The sequence below is a fragment of the Corvus kubaryi genome, unplaced genomic scaffold (genome assembly GCF_017639235.1).
Source record: "Corvus kubaryi isolate FWS band 111438036 unplaced genomic scaffold, C.kubaryi_AGA036_p1.0 37398, whole genome shotgun sequence".
Classification (NCBI taxonomy): Eukaryota; Metazoa; Chordata; class Aves; order Passeriformes; family Corvidae; genus Corvus; species Corvus kubaryi.
In genome coordinates this window covers 43,969,501-43,978,346 of record NW_024581137.1, presented here as the reverse complement: position 1 = coordinate 43,978,346, position 8,846 = coordinate 43,969,501, and the positions used below count along the sequence as shown (strand labels likewise).

The 8,846-nt window shown below is 40.6% G+C and overlaps 1 long non-coding RNA gene across 1 annotated transcript; it reads left to right on the top strand.

The window, feature by feature from the left end:
- Nucleotides 1–112: 112 nt before the first annotated feature.
- On the top strand, nucleotides 113–4,059 carry LOC121672010. Its single transcript, XR_006018720.1, has 2 exons — nucleotides 113–364; nucleotides 477–4,059. It is a non-coding gene; the product is annotated as an uncharacterized LOC121672010 (long non-coding RNA).
- The last annotated feature ends 4,787 nt before the right edge of the window (nucleotides 4,060–8,846 follow it).

The following is an 8,846-nucleotide window of genomic DNA, read 5'->3' as shown; positions in this document are numbered from 1 at the left end:
GGGCGGGGCGGGCCGGGCTCAGCGGCCCCGGGAGCGGGCGGGAGCGGCGGGGCCGTGCGGCGCTCGCGGCCCCCGCGGCACGGACCGGACCGGACCGGACCGGACCGGACGGGACGGGACGGGACGGGACGGGACGGGACGGGACGGGACCGGGCCGGGCGGGACGGGACGAGGCCCGACGCGCTCCCGCGGGGGCCGCTCCGCGCTTTAAAGGAGCCGCCGGGGCGCGGCGGGGAACGAAATGTTTGGGTCCCTTTCACTGAGCCTGGCCAATAGAATCTTTAATTATTTAAAGCAGACCAGGCCCAACGAGGGAGCTCCAGTGCAGCAAAGGGCTGGGAGGGCTCGGCAGCGTCACTCGTGCGTACGTTTATGGGTAGCTCCTGCATTAGCAGCGTTTCTGGACTGTGTTTCTCTGTACTGTACACTTAGAGACACACAACTATTCTCTTTGTTAACTTGCACAACCTTTCCAGGCTGTCTCAACCTGATGGAAGAGTTTGCTCCTGCTGGGCTGCAGCAGATCCTGGAAGACCTTGGGGAGAAGGCTATCTAAAGGAGCAATTCGATGAATGTCCTGCTCTTTCCCTACTGCTGAGGCCACATGAGGAAGAAGCTGGAAAGTCATCACAACATTTTATTTAAAGGGTGAAACTATTATTTTTCCCCCCCTCGGATGTACTTATTTAAAATCAAGACACCGTTAGGAAGGTGGAGGAAATACAAATAAAACGTTGTCGACCTCACCTCTGGTGCAGCAAAGGTGTTTGTCCACACAGTAAAAAGGAAACACAGCACTGAAATTGTCTGATATTAAACATCCTGGAAGGTATAATCTTTTTATCTTCCTTTTACTTCAATCTTTAACCAAAGATTTTGTAGGTGAATCACACGGATATTTCAAGCCCTGCTTGATCAAGTCTTACAAAGCAACCTGCAACCTGACCAACAACACAGAGAGAATAATCAAAAGAGTAATCATTTGAAGAATGTGTTAAACCTGACAGCTTAGGTAGAGAACACATGGAACCAAACACAATACATACTTCTGTTCCATTCAGTGGCAGAGAAGAGCTATCTTCTCTATATCTGTGAAGTCTGTACGGAGAAGCAGGAGAAAATCTTAAGGTGTGGAAACACGCTGAGATGAGGGAAACCTAAAAAATTTCCAATTGACACTCAACAAGTATTTCAAAAGGCACACTACAAAATCTCCCTGTCTGCAGCACTACAGCAGCTTTGTGCCCTAGCTGAATTCAGAATGAATGTTGAGGGCTTAGCTTGAAACATCACTGGGCTTTATAGCTTTGTGGCGGGGAGAATTCTCTTAATTGCAGGATAATGATGTGGTGTGGGCATATGCCTTGTGCCAAGTGGTTATGAATTACTTTGTGCAGATACGTGAAACCCACATCAAGTAGAAAGCATAGACATGTCCTTTCAGTCTAAAGGAGAGAAGGAAGAGAGCTACTGTAAAAAGGAGGTCAAACATAAATCATAGTAAGGTTAAAAGCCATGGATTAAAAACTGACCTTGAAAATATGGTTTATCCTGCTGCCTTTCAAGACAATTTGCCCTGTTGTTCAACATCCCTGTTTGAAACTATCAAAGGCCTTGTCTTTTCTTATGAAAAAAAGAGACAGCGCCATATCACTGGAATTGTCAAGGTTTGGAGATGGAATTCTGATTCTGAAAAAAATGCCCTTTAAAACAGGCCTGAGGGAGTTGTCTGAAGGGAGAAAAAAGTAATTGGAATGCTAAATTTGTTTTTCTTGTAAGTGACCATGAGGCTGTTCTTACTTGTTTTCAAATATCAGAATGGTTTCTTGATGGAACTTTTGCAACTGAAAACCTGCAACCCATTTAACCAGAACTCTGTTTTCACCCTAGCTCAGAGGTGATTTGTGTGTCTGGATTTAGCTTTAGGCACGGTCCCTGCCATCTTCTGCCAGAGACTTTTCTCCTGCAAATTTAATCAATGATCCAGATACATGATTATTTCAAATTTACATTTCAAAAGGAGTAAAAGATTGATTTTAATTCCAAGGGAGGAGAGGGAGGCACAATGATATTGTTAAATCTTTTGTTCCCAGAAGAATCAGCAAAAAATTAAGAGTATTGAAGAACTGTAATTTGGGTCAGGCCAACCATCTTAATCCATGTCTGCTATTTTCTACTCTTTTTTAATGTGCTAGACATAAGCATGTTTGATTTATGACGAGAGTCAAAAACATCTGTACTTTGGGGCACAAGCAAATACTTATTTGAACAATGGACTCCCTGGGGAGGGATATAGAAAAGAAATGACATTTTTTTGCAAATAATTCAGTGTTTTTCACTCCATAAAGTATTTTGCTTTGTTTTGAAGAGTGCTCTGCAGAAGACACAATGACTCAACTCAGTAAAGGAGCCCAGCAACTTTCACCTTTATGTGACTGGTGTGTCTGTGAGCCAGAGTAGCACCGGTGAGATGCTGTTACCATCTGCTGGCCTTGGAGTGACCCACGTGAAAAGAATTGGTTATCTCGGTCTCATTGGCAGCATACAAGTACTCACATCTTAAAAACATTTGGAAGTAGTTGGCAGTCTGAGGCCTTGTCTGTACTCAGGATTAGTTCTGATTTCAGGAATTATTTTAGCTTCTGGTTAAAACCCACTGTAGATCAAGTTGTGCAAATTGTGATCTGCGCTGCCATCTGCATCACTGACTGGCAGATGGGGGACTAGTTCTAATTGCAGGTGAGGTTGAAGGAGAGGAACCATGTTCTGAATAGTTGCATATCCTGAATCAACTCTCATGATGTACTTCAGGAGTTTCTTTGAAGTTTTTTCAGGAAAAAAGTGTCAAAGATATCAGAAGAGAAATATCTGTAGAATTTTCAGTTCAAGCCTGCACTGGTTGGAGATTCAGTTCCGTAACCAGATGCTGTGCTGTATGTGCATTGACATGATTAGAAACAGGCTTGAAAGTAACATTTAAAATCACTAGTAAACTTCTCAGACTTCAGTCAGCCAGGACTGTGAATGAATGCTGTGCCCGCTCCTTTTAAACCCATGGTCTTGAATCCAGACGTCTCTGCACTTGAGGGACTTTCTTGCCAAGCTTTGGAGCTGACCTCTGTGGCTGAGCACAGTCGATACACTGTGACAAAGATGTGCCTCACTGTAGAGCCCAGTGTAAACTATTAATGTCAACAAAGAGGCCAGAGCAGAGAGACAGAAATAATGGCTGTTCCTGTGAGGTTCCCACGTATAGAGAAAGCAAAAAAACCCTTTAAAAAGTAACAATCCCCATTTCAGCTGCTTTTCTGAATGAACATATTCAACAGTGTGGCAGGCTAGTAGCTTTCTGTGCCTGTGGTAAAACTATGCCAAACTAGAGTGAGAAAGCCTAGGGTCTTTTAAAATAAGGTGTGAAAAACTCTGTAGCAAGTGTAGAATTTTAGAAAAGAGCCAAAGCCTCTGTCCACCCTCAGAAGAGCAGAATGACAGAGCTCTGGCAACCATAGCAGCCACCACCGATTTATTTACGAGTTCCTGGAGTTGGTCCAGTGTAATTATGGGCCTGAACTCCAGATCAGATTCACTTGACATTTGAGAAAGTCTGTGGAAAAGCAGTAATAATAAACTGATAATAACCATCCATCTCATAAACAACAAAAAATAAAGAGAAGAGAAAGGGCAGGTGGGGAGAGGGGGTGGCAACATAATCTGCAAAAAATGTCCTGTTTGTTGGGAGATGCTTTCAGTACAAACTCCTATGTATATTCTAAAAGGAGCTGTGGAGAATTTTGGAGTAAGTCCTGTTGCAATTATTGCACTGGAAAAAAATGAAAATGGGGGGACAGAGGAAGATGGGATTAGTTGGGACAGCAGTTTCTCTTGGTGGAGTACATAGTTTGTGGCCCACATGGCATTTATACAAGCATGATCATCACCCAAATTATATTACCAAGAAGCTGTTGACTTTGGAAAAAGATGTTTTAAGAAACTATGCTGTAGCATATGATTTGTTTTCAATTTCATGCACAGTATAGAAATATATTTTTTTGTGCTTTACTGTTGGTCTCCGATTCTGCTTGTTCATTTCTCTGTGTAACATGCATGAGTACCAAGGTTAAAAAAATCTTTGTATGTAAAAACATCTGAAGTCTTATATCAGGGTTTATATTCCACTTTTCAGTCCTTTCCATTTGAATCGCTTCATATTATTTTCAATTGAGGTTCTGTAAGACTGCTTTAAAAACCCAAGCGTCTGGGTATTTTTCAAAAAAGAAAAAAAGTATTTTTAAAGTAAGGTAAGTTGGTTAATTCTGCTGAGTGAAAAAAGCATCTTCTCTGAGAAGAAAGAGGACTGACATTTAGTTTACAGTTGTCTTGAGTATTTTGTTACAGGTGATGGGATTGAATTGCAAGTTATGAGTGAATGTTTAGCAAAGCAAGAGCAGTTAGTTACATTTATGCTACATGTAAACAGCTTTCCTTTATGTCGGTTTCAGAATGTATCACCTACACATGCACAGATACAAAGGACTCCATATATGTAAAAGGTTTTCCTCAGAGGAAGCACTCCAATTAGCTGCTTTCATCAAACAACAGCAACCAAATGTCAAAGTTCCCTGGCAATCAATACCAAGTCCAGTAACACTAGACAGTGTCTGATGGAAAAGGAGTCCTGGGTGAATGAATGGGGTTACTGGCCCAGAACATGTTGCCTTCAAGTGACCTGCTTTGCTGTGCTCACCTGATTTCTCAGGAACTTCCTGCTCACAGCTGGAGTGAGTGACTTCAGTTCTGAAGGAGAAAGAATATTGAAAAAGGGTCACAGCTGTATGCAGAACAAATGCAGTTCTCAGATACCTGGTGCACGTACACTTCTTCAGGTTAACATGTGCGTCACACACACTGAAATGGTTTATCCTATTCTTCCCGATCTGACAATGGTGCCATGTATTTCTGCTTAGGAACTATATGTAGAACTGGGGTTGGTTAGTTGGTTGGTTTTTAATGTGGCTTTTTATTTAATTTATTTATTTGGCATCCATTTAACACATTAGGTTATTGTGTTATTTCTCATAGGTCTTAAGGAGGTGACTTAGTCTGAGGCACTGTTATAAGGTCAATAAAATTTGATATATATGATTGGAATTTTTTTTCCTTACCTACCATATATCTGGCTTTTACCAGACATGTCCTTTTACATTTCTGGCAGTTTTGCTGGGGACAAATTGGAGAAGGCTGACAATTGTCTGGAACAGTCTCACCAGAATAGCAACTCTGCCTGGGCTGCTGGATATCTGGAAATCCTAGACACATTCATGTGCATTGCAGATCAACTCTACAAAGTCTGCAGTACTTCCACAGTGTTAAACCTTCTGGGCATATGTTGCCCAGATGAACTGCACAACCCATACTAAACCCACTTACTGTGCAAAGTCAGATTAACTGTATAATTTATGCACTGTACCTCTGATATTTGGACATGCCAGGCTTACGGTGATTTTCTGTTCTTCACATGCTCATAGAACTCTACAGACTATTTCTTTGATACAAATAAATTGACTTTTTATTTACTTATTTGCATGTCTCCCCATGATGAGACACTGTTACCTGGAAAAAACTGATTTTTGTTTGGAATCCATCATAAAATTCAGCAAGACTGTTATAGTTGGTCAGCTGAGGTTGCACCCAAACCACTGAACTCAGCAGAGTGTTGGAGCACAGGGTCATGCCGAATGAAGCTTTCAGCTACTGACAGCATCTGAAAAACATCAAAAAGTTGAAAGCCTCTGTACATGTCATTGAGAAAGTAGCTGGCACTGACACAGCTTTCAGCAAAGGCAGTGGGCCTGTCTGTCACAGAGTTTTCTTCACATTGTTTGGTGTAGCAGTCCTCACATGGAGATCACAGTTATCAAAATATAAAATTCTAGTGCTTCTAGAATAATATGTGGGATTTTGACTGTCATTCCTCAGCTTTGACTTCCAGTACCATCCAGCAGTCTTATAGCAGATATTAAAATGTAAAATAATTAAAATGTAAGAGGAACAAAAATCGTAATTCCATAATGACAAGGAACATTGCCATTAGCAATCTCATTTTGCTGTTCATAAGAATTTAGAGAGTTATGGCATCAAATATTCATGGTCTGTAGTGCTTAAAAAAAAAGAAGGAGCTGGACAGCACTCAGGGGCACCCCAGTGACTGCCCAGAGCTGTGTGTCCTCTGCACAGACACGGTGCAGTCATTTACCTGACATGTGCCTGTGGCACAATGGAGATGATAATCTCTAATGTTAATGGCTTTGAAATATGCAAGGGACATAAAAGGAATTCCTCAGTCTTCCAGGCCTCGGCGAGCTATGTAGCTATGGCCTGAGTTTGGAGTCTGTTGTGGCTTTCTGTAATGACACAGGCAACGAAGAGATGGAGCAAAATCTCTGGGGGTCCGTTCAAATGCAGGACTTTTCCACGTAGAAAAAACCCTGCAGATTCCTTATTTTAAGTCCTTGCACTTGTGTAACTGAGCTTACCATTTCATTGTTTTGTCCATTGCCCTTCCAACTTCTGCTTCCACAGAGGTGGTGTTCTGCAAGGGCTGCACTTCTGTTTCCAACACTGCAAGGGAATATTCAATTTATAAGCAATGATGTAAGTAAAAATACCAGTACTTTAAGCAGTTCACTCACAAAGTCTTAATGTACACTAGCCTTTCTTGAAAGTCTTGTATGAAAGCAAGGTCTTTACTTGCAAACATCTACAACTTGAGCTTTAGCTGCATCAGTGTGCACAAACTTTGATTGCTTGTATATGATAGTATGAGAGCAGAGCTCCCAGTGGGAGTCCTTTTGCTGCAGAATTGCTTGGGTGTAGAGAGAGGATTTTTTTGCACTACTTTGGAGCAACAAGGATTTTATTTTACTTAGTCAAGTCATTAAACAAGTTGTATTCAAGGGGACAACAGCATTTAGGAATGTCAGTTTAATTTTCTTAATTGCTTCAACTGGAAAAATAGAAGAGGGAGAATAAGAAACACTAAATGTTTAATGGTGATATTTTTAAGTGAAATGTTTTGACTTTCAATTTGAAAGTGTCAGGTCAATTTTATATTTGGTTTCATTTTTAAGAGAGCTGCAAAACTGTTAAATAAATTTAAGCATGAAATAAAACATCTTGGAAAAATCACAACTTTGAAAATTTTTAAATTTTCCTTTTTTTCTTAATATTGTGGCTCACTAAATTAGAAGTCCATGACCCATTGTCTTCATGGGGGAGCTCTGGCCACTGCTCAGACATCCAGTAATACTCTTTGCATGAAGCTGTGTCTTGGTCTCATTAGCCAGAGCAAGAGTCATTGTGACTGAAGGAGACGGAAATGTATGGGCCTGAATGGTCCACTAACAATAATAAGTTTTGTGGAGCACTCTTGTGCTTAAACACAGACTTCCCGTGAAGTTCTGCAATTGCAAATAGTTAGAAATATGTGGAAAGCACAATCTTTTAAAAGTAATCCCTCCCAAGTCTTATAGCTGCCAGTGCCAGATAAACATAAAATATGATTAATGTTTACACTCCCAGGGGAAGCCTGAGTTTGTTGCAATATTTAACTAGGATCCTGCAGTTTAATAGTGAATTCATTATTTATTTTCCATCCTAAAGTCATGTGTTAGCAACAGATATGAGAGGGGCTAGGAAAAAAACCACAAAAAACCCCAGAAAACAATGGAGATACTTCTTACAGGCAATCCACATCAAAGGGTAAAAGACTGTAGGAGGGGAAACTGGAGCTTAGAGTGACTTCTGTCTGCAAGAATGAAAATGTTTGCAATCTCACTTGCAGTGTTTGTCTCAGAAAAGCTACTTGGGACCCATCCTCCTCCAGGCCACATCTCATCTGTGAAATAAAGATCTCATTTTTGGCTTTCCTGAAGCAACTTTTCAGAGAAATAGAATAAGGTTATTTGAATAGGAAAGCCCTAATTTAAACAAGTAACGCTCTGTGCAACTCAGAGCTTTTTCAGCAAACTGAATTCATGAAAGAACAAAACGCTAAACAGAGATGTTTTGTCTTGTAATGAAATGCCCCAACCTCTTCTAGGTCTAAATAACACTTTCAAGGCAGGAATTTTATAGCAAGACATATTTTATGAAGCAAATTCCTGTTTACTACCAAGTGATATAGAGAGTACTTTGGTGACCTAGCAGTTTATTGTTCCATGATTATATTGTGATATTTCATATTAAAAACATCATCAATGTCACTGTGGGTCATCATCCCCCCACTGTGGGATGTAAATACTGTCTTCAGTATAAACAAATTTTGCTATTACTCTTCCGTATTCCCTGGTTATCTACAACATGACTCAGGTAGCAAGATCAAATGGAAAACAGTGTGGGCCATCAGCTACAACTCCCAACCACAGAAATGGAGGTTAGTATGTCTTTCAGCTGAAAACTCAGTCTCTGGTTGTACACAGTTCGTGTGAGAGCCGCTGCACACGTTTCCAGAGCAATTCAGAATATTGTCACTGTGTCGTAGGCAGTAAGGCAGAAGGTACAAAAAATGTTTTAAAAGACTTGCATGTAAGTTCATTTGCAGTGCTGACAATTTCACACACTTTTCCTCCAGCCCTGGAGGTACTGTTGCCAAATATTTGTGTCTGGTAATAAGCAAAAGCAAAATGTGAAAACATATTAATCCCAGCACTGGCACTGTGTCAAGAAGTAATTTCCATAATGATGAAAATTTTATAAAAATCAGAAATTCTTTAGTCATAAAATACATACTCCAAACCAACAGTTAAAATACCTCAAATTGAGGACAAATTTTTTTCTGCCTTCTAATT